Below are 10,929 nucleotides of genomic sequence, written 5' to 3'. Positions count from 1 at the left end.
TGTGACACTGAAGACTAAAATTAAGCTTTGCGATCACAATAATATATTAAAATTAAAAACAATTCCTTTAAAGCTACACTGTGTAAGGGTGTACTCACACTAGCCATTTTGAACCGTGCCCGAGTGCGTTTGACTACCAAAGCGCGGTTCGTTTGACTAGTGTGAGTGCTCCGAACCGTGCCCGGGCTCGGCACGATTAGCCGGCCCTGGCCCGCTTGGAAGAGGTGGGCCAGAGCACGGATCAGTTGGACTCGGGCGCGGTTCACATGCAGTGTGAGCGCTAACCGTGCTGGAGTCCGTAATCAAAGCTGCAAAGTCCTTGCTGCACTTCAGCTGGTACCTTGCAAACCTCATAATACGAGCAGCACGATTACGTGAACATTTTCGCGCCACTAAGGCGACACATCTGTTTAACAACAGGCTGTGAGAGGGCTGTGGACCACCATGGACCAAACGACACAAAATTATCGAAAAAAAAGAAAACAGAGCGATGGACTACATTGTGTTGAGAGAGCGCCGCTCTTCCTGTTTATCCCGAAACCGTCGCACCATAATGACGTAAGCGTGCTCCGTCACGAATGTTGAAACCCGAAACCGTCGCACCATAATGACGTAAGCGTGCTCCGGCACGAATGCTGAAACCCTATGTGAGTGCAGGCCAGCGGGGGAGTGGGGAGGGGGGACAATCGTACTCGGGCCCGGTTCATGGCAACCGTGCCTAGTGTGAGTACACCCTAATATTTTCCCCCATCTAGCGGTGAAAAGGTATAAGACCATTCAGTGAAAATTAGTTTCTGTTCCTCTCAATTCTGATTTGTTTTTAACTCCTACGGTGGCCGATTTAGTCCAAGATTAACACGGCAATCCCCCTCTTCACATTCGACATGGTGCCATCGAGTGTTAAAACGCAAAAGGCGAAGCTTGAATTTACGGGTATATGTCCCTCTTTGGCTAATGTACTTTCAAGATGGAGGGGCAACATGGTGACCAGCATTCAAACCCCTCACCCGTATGTATTTTCAATGGCATATTATAAACTTACGAGAATAAGAAAGAAAAATTACTTGAAAATTACTTGAAAAATTACTTGAAAGAAAGAAATATACATTAATGAGCACATATATTTTTGAAAGAATTAAGTGTTTTTAGCCGAGAATAAACTTAAAAATTTACACAGTGTCGCTTTAAATTGAAAATTGTTATTGTATGTACCATTTTAAAAAAATAAATCCAGCCTTGGTGAGCATAAGATATTTCTTTCTTTAAAAAAATAAATAAAATCATATCCACCAAAAAAGTTTGGAACAATATTGTAACCAAAAAACTTTGTGTATGTTCAAGAATGTTTGTCTATGATGTGTATATTTTACTATTATGTAATCAAAAATCACTTATCGTTTTACAGTCTGATTAATGCAAGTTACTAATGTTTTTTATGCCAATTGTAACGTTTTATGCTGATATTGCAGAATTGCACAATTCTATAGCCAGGAAGGAGAGCTGAAACACGCGAGCATCCCCATGACAAGAGTATAGTGGAATTCCAGACCACTTGACAGCTCTCACCCTCTGGATTGTTTGCTCCGGCCGTGGTAATCTAATAAATGTTTAAGACTATAATCAATTTGCAATGCTTGACGAGCATCTCCGTGATTCAACTTGTAAAAAAAAAGAGAGAGAGAGAGAGAGAGAGAGAGAGAGAGAGAGAGAGAGAGAGAGAGAGAGAGAGAGAGAGGGAGAGAGAGAGAGAGAGAGAGAGAGGGAATACTCTTACAAAAAGAGTGAGCCCAAGAAAAAAATAGTCTGGTGAATAATACCTCCTGGAGTATAAATCTTATTCATGGCACACAAAGTGGCCATTGGGCGAATAGAGGCGAGAGTCGTGCTCTCATTATCTGCTTGGCTTTCTTCAGAAGAGTTCTGCGATTGGCTCCCTTTGTGAGAAACAGCAGGTAGCAAAAGAGTATCAGGTCAACTCGAGGGCCCACACTTGCCACCTCTCTTCGTGCGTTCATTCTCAGAGAAACCGACCTGTACTCCACTGAGTGCAAAACGGTGAGAGGTCATTCAGAGCTGAGCATTTTGTTGATCAATTAGGATTGTAGCTTTATTAATATCTGCCAGTATACATATCAAGTTTACATTCTTAATTAATCTCATAATTTCACACATTAATTCAACCATTCATGAATTCTTATTGATTATGTGTTTTTTTTACGATTTTATGCACATTTGAGTTAAAATTGAGGATCTAGTCTTGAATGCCAGGCTTGATCTCGCTGGATGTTACTGTATTGCCGTCGTTGATAAAAGCCGCGCCATAGCTGTCTGCTGTGTCAAGAACCCGCTCATTACAGAATCACAGACAGCCTTTTTATTCAGATTATAGTCACACACTCCCTTTGATTCGCCTTGTCTCTGCTTTCACCCCTACATAGTTGAGAGAAGCGTCAGCCCTGTGGGAGGCTAGCTGCTCTCTCAGAATGTAGAATGGAGCTCCCCACTTAGCGCTGCAGCTAATCGAATAACAGCCCCAGCATGGTGCCCAGCGTGAGTGCTCTCCCAGCGGGATGGTGAGGGCAGCTCGACTGGGGTCTGCAGGTACTTTTCATCCTGCCTGGCAGGCGAACTCTAGCATCCTGCTGCTGGAAATTAGTCGTCGACTGGCCTCTCTTTCTGCTTGTGTCAGGCGTGGGCCCCTGATGAGAGATTTGTTGATATGATAACTCGATTAGGCTTCTGGCTTGAGGGCATAGTGGCAGAGAGCCAGTATGGGGAGAATTCTACTCCTCTAGAGATTAGCGTCTCCGCTTAGCAAAAGCTGCAACCTCAAAACTATGCCATCTTGAAAGCGTTGGTCTCAGGCAGGTAATCCTTGGTTGAGGAGGATAATGGAGGTAAAAGAGGGGCCATCTCACAGCAATATCAAGCTAAAATAAAATAAAATCAAGGTTACAGTGAAGGGGACCAATTCATACACATCAAAATACTAACGGTTAGAATATAGGATGTATTATCATGAATTTAGCCCACATGTAGAATAAAGCATTATAACCTTTTCTTTGTAATTGTACATCGGCGTTGATTTTCGTGCATTTTACAATGCAACACTGTAAAAAAAACAAAAAACATTCAGGTCTCCAATTGAAAATTTTCAAGTGGCTGATCACATCTAAATTTTTCAGTTGGCAGAAATGAATTTTTGTGAATTAAATTGCATCGATTTACAGAATTTCAATTCGGCCAACTGAAAAATGTAGATGTGATCAGTCACTAGAAAATGTTCAATTGGAGCCATTATTTTTGTTGTTACAGTGAACATATTAAGCATTAAAGCAAATGTAATAAATATTTAAACAGCTAAATAAGATTAACAAATGATTAGACTAATGCAAGTGGTTTTTTATAAAAAATATATCTTTTCTCTTTGCTTTAAAACCTCCAAAAAGGGTCCCATTCACTTCTATTGAGAGTGCCTCCAAAATCTTGTTTTAAGAATGAGTCAAGATTATACAATGTAAAAAATAAAATAATGTCTCCAATTGAAAATCTTCTAGTGACCTATCACATCTAACTTTTCAGTTGGCCAAATTGAAATTCTGTGGATTGACACAATTTAATTCACAGAAATTCAATTCGGCCAACTGAAAAATTGAGATGTGATCAGTCAATTGAAGATTTTCAATTGGAGTCCTATTTTTCTTTTATAGTGTAATACATGATGCTAGAAATGGGTTTAACTTGCATTAAACACAGAATATTCCTGATATTGCCATCATATCGAATAAAGTACTTTTGGCATGCAAAGAGAGTCAACATTGCCCATTTTCTTTACTGCCATGGTATAAATTTCCCCTGAACTGTACTTGCACCAACACTCTCAACGGCCTTTAATGTTTCTTGACCCTAAGGGAGTCCAGCTAGAATTTCTCCCAGTTGAGAGAAGTGGGAACTTATTGGTACACAATACGTTTTTTTTTCAGCCCTCTCAAATTATTTGTGGCATGGCGTTTAGGGGCCATTCAGTCAATTAACTTCACATCTCCGCTTTACCAAACAACAGTGTCCAGCAATATGGGCAGGCTAAAGACCAAACAGAAGCCTCCCCTTCCCAGTTCAGCTATTGAAGACCTTCAGAAAAGAGACCAAACAAAGGCCAGCCCCTCTCTGTCTCGATGACTCCTCTCTTTGTTGCTTCTTCGGCCTTCATAAAGGAAGAGGGACGCTCTTGTTTGCCCAGGAGGTGGTTTAATGGCCCTGGGTGTAACAATGGGCCCACATTCAACCTCGCTAGAGAGACTCATTGTATGGGGTTGCTACCAAAGAGCAGGGTCCAGGGACATTCCCACTGGGCCTAGTGAATGGCAGCCAGGCATAGGGGGTAGGCTCAGGGGTAGAAAGGCGCCATTGAGGTGATAGGCAGGTTCCATCTGCCCCCAGTGCCTCCTTACCTAGTCTTTCGAGAGGCAGGGGCCTCTCCCGCCACAATGGGCAAATTTAGTGTGTCGGGGTGGCTTAAAATGCTCACTTTAGAAGGAGCCATTGAGGGAAATATCAACACTGTGGATGGGGGTATTGGTTTATTCATCCATTCCAGCCCCTTTCCATTGACTGAGTTCCTTTTCCTTTCAGCCCCTTTCTCCTTCTCCCCATTCAGAGAGCTTCTCTCATCGCAAAAACTTCAGACCATGCTATTTTTCCCATACCTTGCAAAGGGGCGGACGACAAGAATTAAGTTAGTTCTGCCACAGCCCCTCGTTTTTGTGCCTTATTGGTTGTGGCAGGTATCAGAGACAGTGATGAAATGGATCATTAATCAAAACAACAATTAAAAGGGCACATAAGGTATGGTTTATAAGGTGTAACGTGGATTTTTACCTTCGCTAGAACTTTTTGGAGCATACTAAGCCTTATGATTTGACTATGGTTGCAATAATAACCTCCAAATGTTAACCCTTCAAACATAAGAACCAGACTTAGCGTTATTCTAACATCACTTAATCACTCACTCTCATGTCATTCTAAACATGTTCAATGGGGTTCAGTGTCGCAAAACTTGCACAACACTGATTTTCGTCGTATGCACAAAAACTGTTCTTCAAAATTAGGGGATCTTCTGTGTTCTAAAGAAGAAAGTAATTCAAACAGGTTGAGAAACATGAATTTTCATTGTTGGGTGAACTGTCTCCGTAACAAGGGGATACAGTCATAATGTAGCCATCATAATGGATATTAAAGTGTCCTGGACAATACTTCTAAAAAAAAATAAAATAAAATAAAAAACAGCATTTGAATTGATGATTCTTGAAGAATTTATGATTCTTATGGCTATGTATTGGACAATTACAGAAATCTCTGTTAATTTTATGCCAGAGAGTATAGCCATCCGTATGCTTACAGTGCCTACAAATTCAATATCTAGAAGTTCTCTTAACACAGACTTTTGGAGATGGGCACCAAGCTTAGCATCAGTGTCACCCGTGTGAAATGTCATCTCCAGGTCCAGACCAGGGGGTTAAGAGACCCCTAGCAGATGGTCAACTCTCAGAACCCCTAGTGGGGTGCCTTCGAGTTCCTGCTGTGAAGACACTAAATAATCAAGTTGTCTGTAGGAAATAACTATAGATGAGAACATTTATCATAGATGAGATAATGCAAAGCTGTGAATACCAACACTACTTAGTCTCCTGTCCATTAAAAGAGATTGTTTGATTGTGTTCTACAAAGATCCATTCCGACTCTGGGACTACTAATGATGGAGAAAGATGCCACTCTTGTTAACATTTTCTGCTAAATTGTAACATATGTATGGGATAAGTTTAGAATTACGATACACAGTGAAATAAATCAAAACATTTGCAACTAGTCTTCAATGCACAAAACTGAAAATCACAAAAAGTGGCCCTCGTACCTCACTGATGGGATAACATGACCCCCTTACCCGGCAATAGAACACCCACTAAATTTCTCAAATGATTTTTGCAGAATATTAACTGTGAACAGATTTTTTTTCTTAAATATTGTAATATAAATATGAACAATTTTACGTGGTAAAATCAAAGACGATAACATACCAAATACACGATGCATGCGAGTGCAAATTTGTTCTTCACATGCTGAAATTGAATCGGAATGATCAGGAAACTCAGTGAAATACTCCACACTGCATGCTAAAGAGAATACACACCAATCAAATTAAAATACTTTTCTGGGTTAGTGAACATTGGGTTGTCTTTTAGTCACAGACAAAGGAAGTTGTGTATTATATTTTGATGGACATTTTTTAATGCAAACTACGCATTCTGATTCTGACTTTTGAATATTTCCAAAAAATTTATATTCTTGACTGATCATTCCCACTTCCCCCCCACTGTTAAATGAGTGACCTTGAGATGAATCCACTTTGACGCTCGTGCTTCGGGATAAGATTCGGGAAATTGACAATTTTATAAAACGCTTTTGTTATTGATTTTTTAAAAATTTGTTACATTTAATTACCCCATTGCAGATTTTATGTTATCAGTAGCAACAAACCACTGGGGCATCTTACCCCTTACCCCATATTGCTTCATAACAAAATATGTGTTACCATGTAAATTTTAAATAATTGTGTCAACAAACCACCTATTAATATCAAAAATTTTAATATCTGACATAACATCCTAGATGACTTATCATTTATACCTTTTATTTACATAATCAGATATACAACAAAAGATAGATAATTTAACTTCAAAACTTGAAATCACACAGATGTTGACTTTAAAATGGAAAGTCGACCTCAACACGAGCAGAGCCAACACATGTTTGTAGAAGAGATTTAGTGGTCAAGGGCATAGTAAGTTAACATGTCAATACCAGTTAACATGTCACGTCTACTCTTTCACTTGCACAGAATACAATATTCAGTTTGCGGAAAGTGCAACGGCAATGATAGAAGTAGTACACAGTAAAGGTCACAATGATGCCCTCTTTCAAACTTTATGGAGATCACTAGAGATTATATAATCACAAATATTATTTTTAAGCTCCAAAACTGCAGCATGAGCGAAAGACCAGCAACACCAATAAAACAACTTAAAACCTGGACATGGATTTCTCGAGAGGCTTTTTTTTTTTTTTTTTTTTTTTTTTGCACGATAGCTGCCTTCAGTAAAATAAAAAGGAGCAGTGTTTCAACTGCTTGTAGCCAGAAGGTATAAAACAAGTGCCAGACTTCTAAATCATGAAAGCTCTTGTCACTGGGGAGGCTTAAGCTGAGAGCTCTGAGCAAAAAGCTGCCCACTTTTTTTTTCCCAGGCATTTTCTCAGAGCGGGGTGAGTTTAGGGGTGCAGCACCTCGTAGTGGTGGTTCCCGGTGGGCCTGTGGAGGAAATCTGCATCAGGATGAGTTTGGTTTTGATGTGCCTGAGCTGGAGCAGCTTATATGCGATCTGAAGTAAAACTGAGGTTCCACTGGGTTCTGCCGTAACCTCGACGCGGTGTGACCCACGCTTCTGAAAGGGCCACGCGGGGGAGAAAACACTCAAGTCGTTGTTTTGATCTTTTTATATCGACAACTTGCAGCTCCGTGTTATCTCTGTACATCTTTTAGAGGGTTTGCTTGAGTTTCATGTTCGGAGGGTCTCATGAGTAAAGAAGATATGCGTACTGGAAAAAAAGATCATGGATCATGTTCTTTGCAATAACCTTTATCAATTCAGCATATTTTTTCATGAAGTGAAAAGCATCTTTCAGTTTTATCTTTATGTACATGTTATTTGTAATGATAATTTCTCAGACAAAATCCAAAAACATGAGCTAAATTGATTCCACTTAGTAAATAAAAGGATAGTTCACCCCTGAAATGAATGTGTGAAATGAAAATTCTTCCATCTTTTACTCACCCTCATTGTCATTCCAAAGATGTTTGGATTTCTTTATTCTGTTGAACAAAAAGTTATTTTTTAAAACATATTTTTTAAGAGATCTGACCTTTCTTATAGGCAAAAAAACTAAAAAACAAACACTGCATACAGTTTTGGATTGACATGAACATGAGAAAATGACAGAACTTTCATTTTGGGTGAACTGTGTCTTCAAGAGCCATTTTTTAAACTTTTACAGGCTTCCTATTGTAGTATAAAGGTAAGAGGGGAGGATGCGGTAACAGTCATCACCGAATGCTTTCAATGTTTGAGTTGGAATCATTGCAAGATTTGTGTGAGCTCAACAGAGCTGCATAGGATAAAATGTAACTCCTTTTAACTGTCACACTCCACTGTTGCAAGGTTATGAATGCCAAAACAAAAATATGATGCAATGTCATAGCAACATAAAAAAAAAAAAAAGGTTCCTATCATAAAGTTCCTGCTCCAAGCCTCAATCTTGAAGTAATCCTCTTCCGTATTTAAACCAGTTTTATCAGCGCAAACAAGAGGGGGGTGAAGAAATGGGAAACAAGCTAACCAGAACCACACAATGGATCCACAAAAACCACTGTGGATCAGAAAATGAGGTATTTTAAGTAAAAATTCAACTTGTTTTGTCTTTACAATAGAAGTCATCGGGGTCCAAAATAATATTAGACAACACTGAGCTCCACAGAAGAAAAAAATATTCATAAAGGTTTGGAACAACATGAGGATATGTTTATTTAATTTTTTTTCTTAAAGGAATAGTTCACCCAAAAATGAAAATGTGATGTTTATCTGCTTACCCTCAGTACATCCAAAATGCAGGTGTCTTTGCATCTCCAGTAGAACATAAATACAGATTTCTAAATTCCAACCGTTGCAGTCTGGGTAACAACTTGAGAGTAAAAATGAGAGTAAAAAAAAAACCTGCTTAGACAACATGCACAAAAACCCTGCTGCTCGTGACGACACATTGATTCTATGAGAAACCGAACAGCATTAATCTTTTTTTTATGACCGCCAGATGAATCTCATCTAGTGTTCCCATCCGCTATTACTTCCGTCTGGTAAGGTCAAAATGGCACGATCATATATATATGATATATATGTATATATATATATATATATATATATATATATATATATATATATATATTAATATATTATAATATAATATATATAATATATATATAAGAGCACCGTCTTTCGGATGAGACGTTAAACTGAGGTCCCGACTCTCTGTGGTCGTTAAAAATCCCAGGATGTCCTTCGATAAAGAGTAGGGGTGTAACCCCGGCATCCTGGCCAAATTTGCCCATTGGCCCCTGTCCATCATGGCCTCCTAATAATCCCCATATCCTGATTGGCTTCATCACTCGGTCTCCTCTCCACCAATGAGCTGGTGTGTGGTGAGCTGTCTGGCGCAATATGGCTGCCGTCGCATCATCCAGGTGGATGCTGCACATTAGTGGTGGTTGAGGAGATTCCCCCTTCCATGTAAAGCGCTTTGAGTGCCTAGAAAAGCGCTATATAAATGTAACGAATTATTATTATTACCTACATCTTGGATGCACTGAGGGTAAGCAGATACATCATAAAAATAAAAAGAGTAACTGAAACTTTATCTCAGAAATCTGCCTTTGTTTCTCACAACTTTGAGTTATAAAGTCAGAATTCTGAGATATAAACTCGCAATTGGGTGATATAAAGTCAGAATTCTGGGAACGCGCAATTGGGTGATATAAAGTTACAATTCTGGGATATAAACTTGCAATTGCGTGATATAAATTCACAATATTGACTTTTTCCCTCTCACAATTGCGAGTTATAAAGTCAGAATTCTGACTTTATAACTCGCAATTGTGAGAAAAAAAGTCACAATTACTCTTTTTTTATTTTTTATTTAGTGGGGGAAACGGGCTTCTATACCTTTAAGACTAAAACACCTTAGAGAAGCCAAGAAAGAAAGGTGAAGGGTAGAATAAAAAAACCACTGCGCTACCTATTGGTTAGGAAGGAAAAAACAAAACAGTGGAGTGCAGCTATAGCTTCAAAAATGAATGAATCTCAGATGGTGTGTGCTGGCTGAGGGCCCGGGCCGAGGCACAGGGCGCAAGGAGAGGCAGTGCTGCAGCATGTAACCTCAGTCCTGTTTATGTTCCACATTCTGACGGTGGGGAGGCCTTAAATTGGAGCCATGCTGCAGGGGATTAGGCCTATGAACCCTGGGATGTGTGCGCAGGGAGAGGGTGACAGGGGAGGCGGGCAGACATGTGTCCACAAGGCTGGGAAAAGTGCTACCCACACGCACACACACACACACACGGTATCTTTCCACCCTCTCTTTTTCTCTCTCCTTCCTTCTCTCTCTCTGGCAGAGAGGCCACAACCAAAGCCCTCCATGTGTGGCGGATGTTTTCCACGAGCAAGGCGGCCAGCTTGGCTGCAGCTGTCCAAACCGGAGGGCCTTGGGAAAGGGAAAAAGAGGAGCTGAGTTTAGAGGGGGCGGGGGACGGTGCACTTGGCAAAGGTCAGACACCCCAAGACAACTTTGAGTGTGGGAACTGTCCGGGAAGGCATGTGCAAAATGCTATGCGCTGCTATGGTATCGTTTTTCCTCCAAGGCTGCCTGGAGGGAAAAGCTTGGTAATATATGTACGCCTGCTTGTTTGTAAGTGTGAGAATGCAGATGGAGGGCTGTTGTTAAGATGTAGTACATTACTGAGAGTAGAAGGAGCAGCAATGTATACAGTTAAACTGAAACACAGCTGCATGTAAGACATGTGGACCAACATATGCAGGAAACATACATGTTTTCAGTTTTGGGGTGTAACTATGAATACAGAAATGCTACTAACTTAGCTATACTCTACACTCAATTACAGTTTGCTTTGATACTGTGCAATTTTAATACACTATAGCAGAGCCAGTAATCAAACATGCGCTCCTATAAAATAGCATTTGAAAATGTTATTCATTTCGGTGAATAGGATCATTTGGAAGATTCAGGTACACATTCAAAACAAGAATGACT

At 39.9% G+C, this 10,929-nt stretch overlaps 2 long non-coding RNA genes across 3 annotated transcripts in view; both read right to left on the bottom strand.

Annotated features, from left to right (window-relative positions):
* Positions 1 to 2,100: 2,100 nt before the first annotated feature.
* Positions 2,101 to 10,929, bottom strand: part of LOC137094338 (uncharacterized) — a 28,848-nt gene continuing 20,019 nt past the window's right edge. Inside the window, exons 3-4 of one of the 2 annotated variants that reach the window (XR_010908645.1) lie at positions 3,056 to 3,110; positions 2,101 to 2,930 (exon numbers count right to left, since the gene is read on the bottom strand). This is a non-coding gene — a long non-coding RNA (uncharacterized lncRNA). Of the gene's footprint in view, positions 2,931 to 3,055; positions 3,111 to 9,100; positions 10,363 to 10,929 lie in introns of those variants that run through there. The other variant, XR_010908646.1, reaches the window with a different exon arrangement.
* LOC137094339 (uncharacterized) lies at positions 7,124 to 8,967 on the bottom strand. Its single transcript, XR_010908647.1, has 3 exons — positions 8,699 to 8,967; positions 7,887 to 7,924; positions 7,124 to 7,650 (listed from the first exon to the last, which is right to left on the bottom strand). It is a non-coding gene; the product is annotated as an uncharacterized lncRNA (long non-coding RNA).

The sequence above is a fragment of the Pseudorasbora parva genome, chromosome 12 (assembly GCF_024679245.1).
Source record: "Pseudorasbora parva isolate DD20220531a chromosome 12, ASM2467924v1, whole genome shotgun sequence".
Taxonomy (NCBI): Eukaryota; Metazoa; Chordata; class Actinopteri; order Cypriniformes; family Gobionidae; genus Pseudorasbora; species Pseudorasbora parva.
The sequence above is the reverse complement of the archived record's forward strand: the minus strand, read 5'-3'. Positions and strand labels throughout refer to the sequence as shown.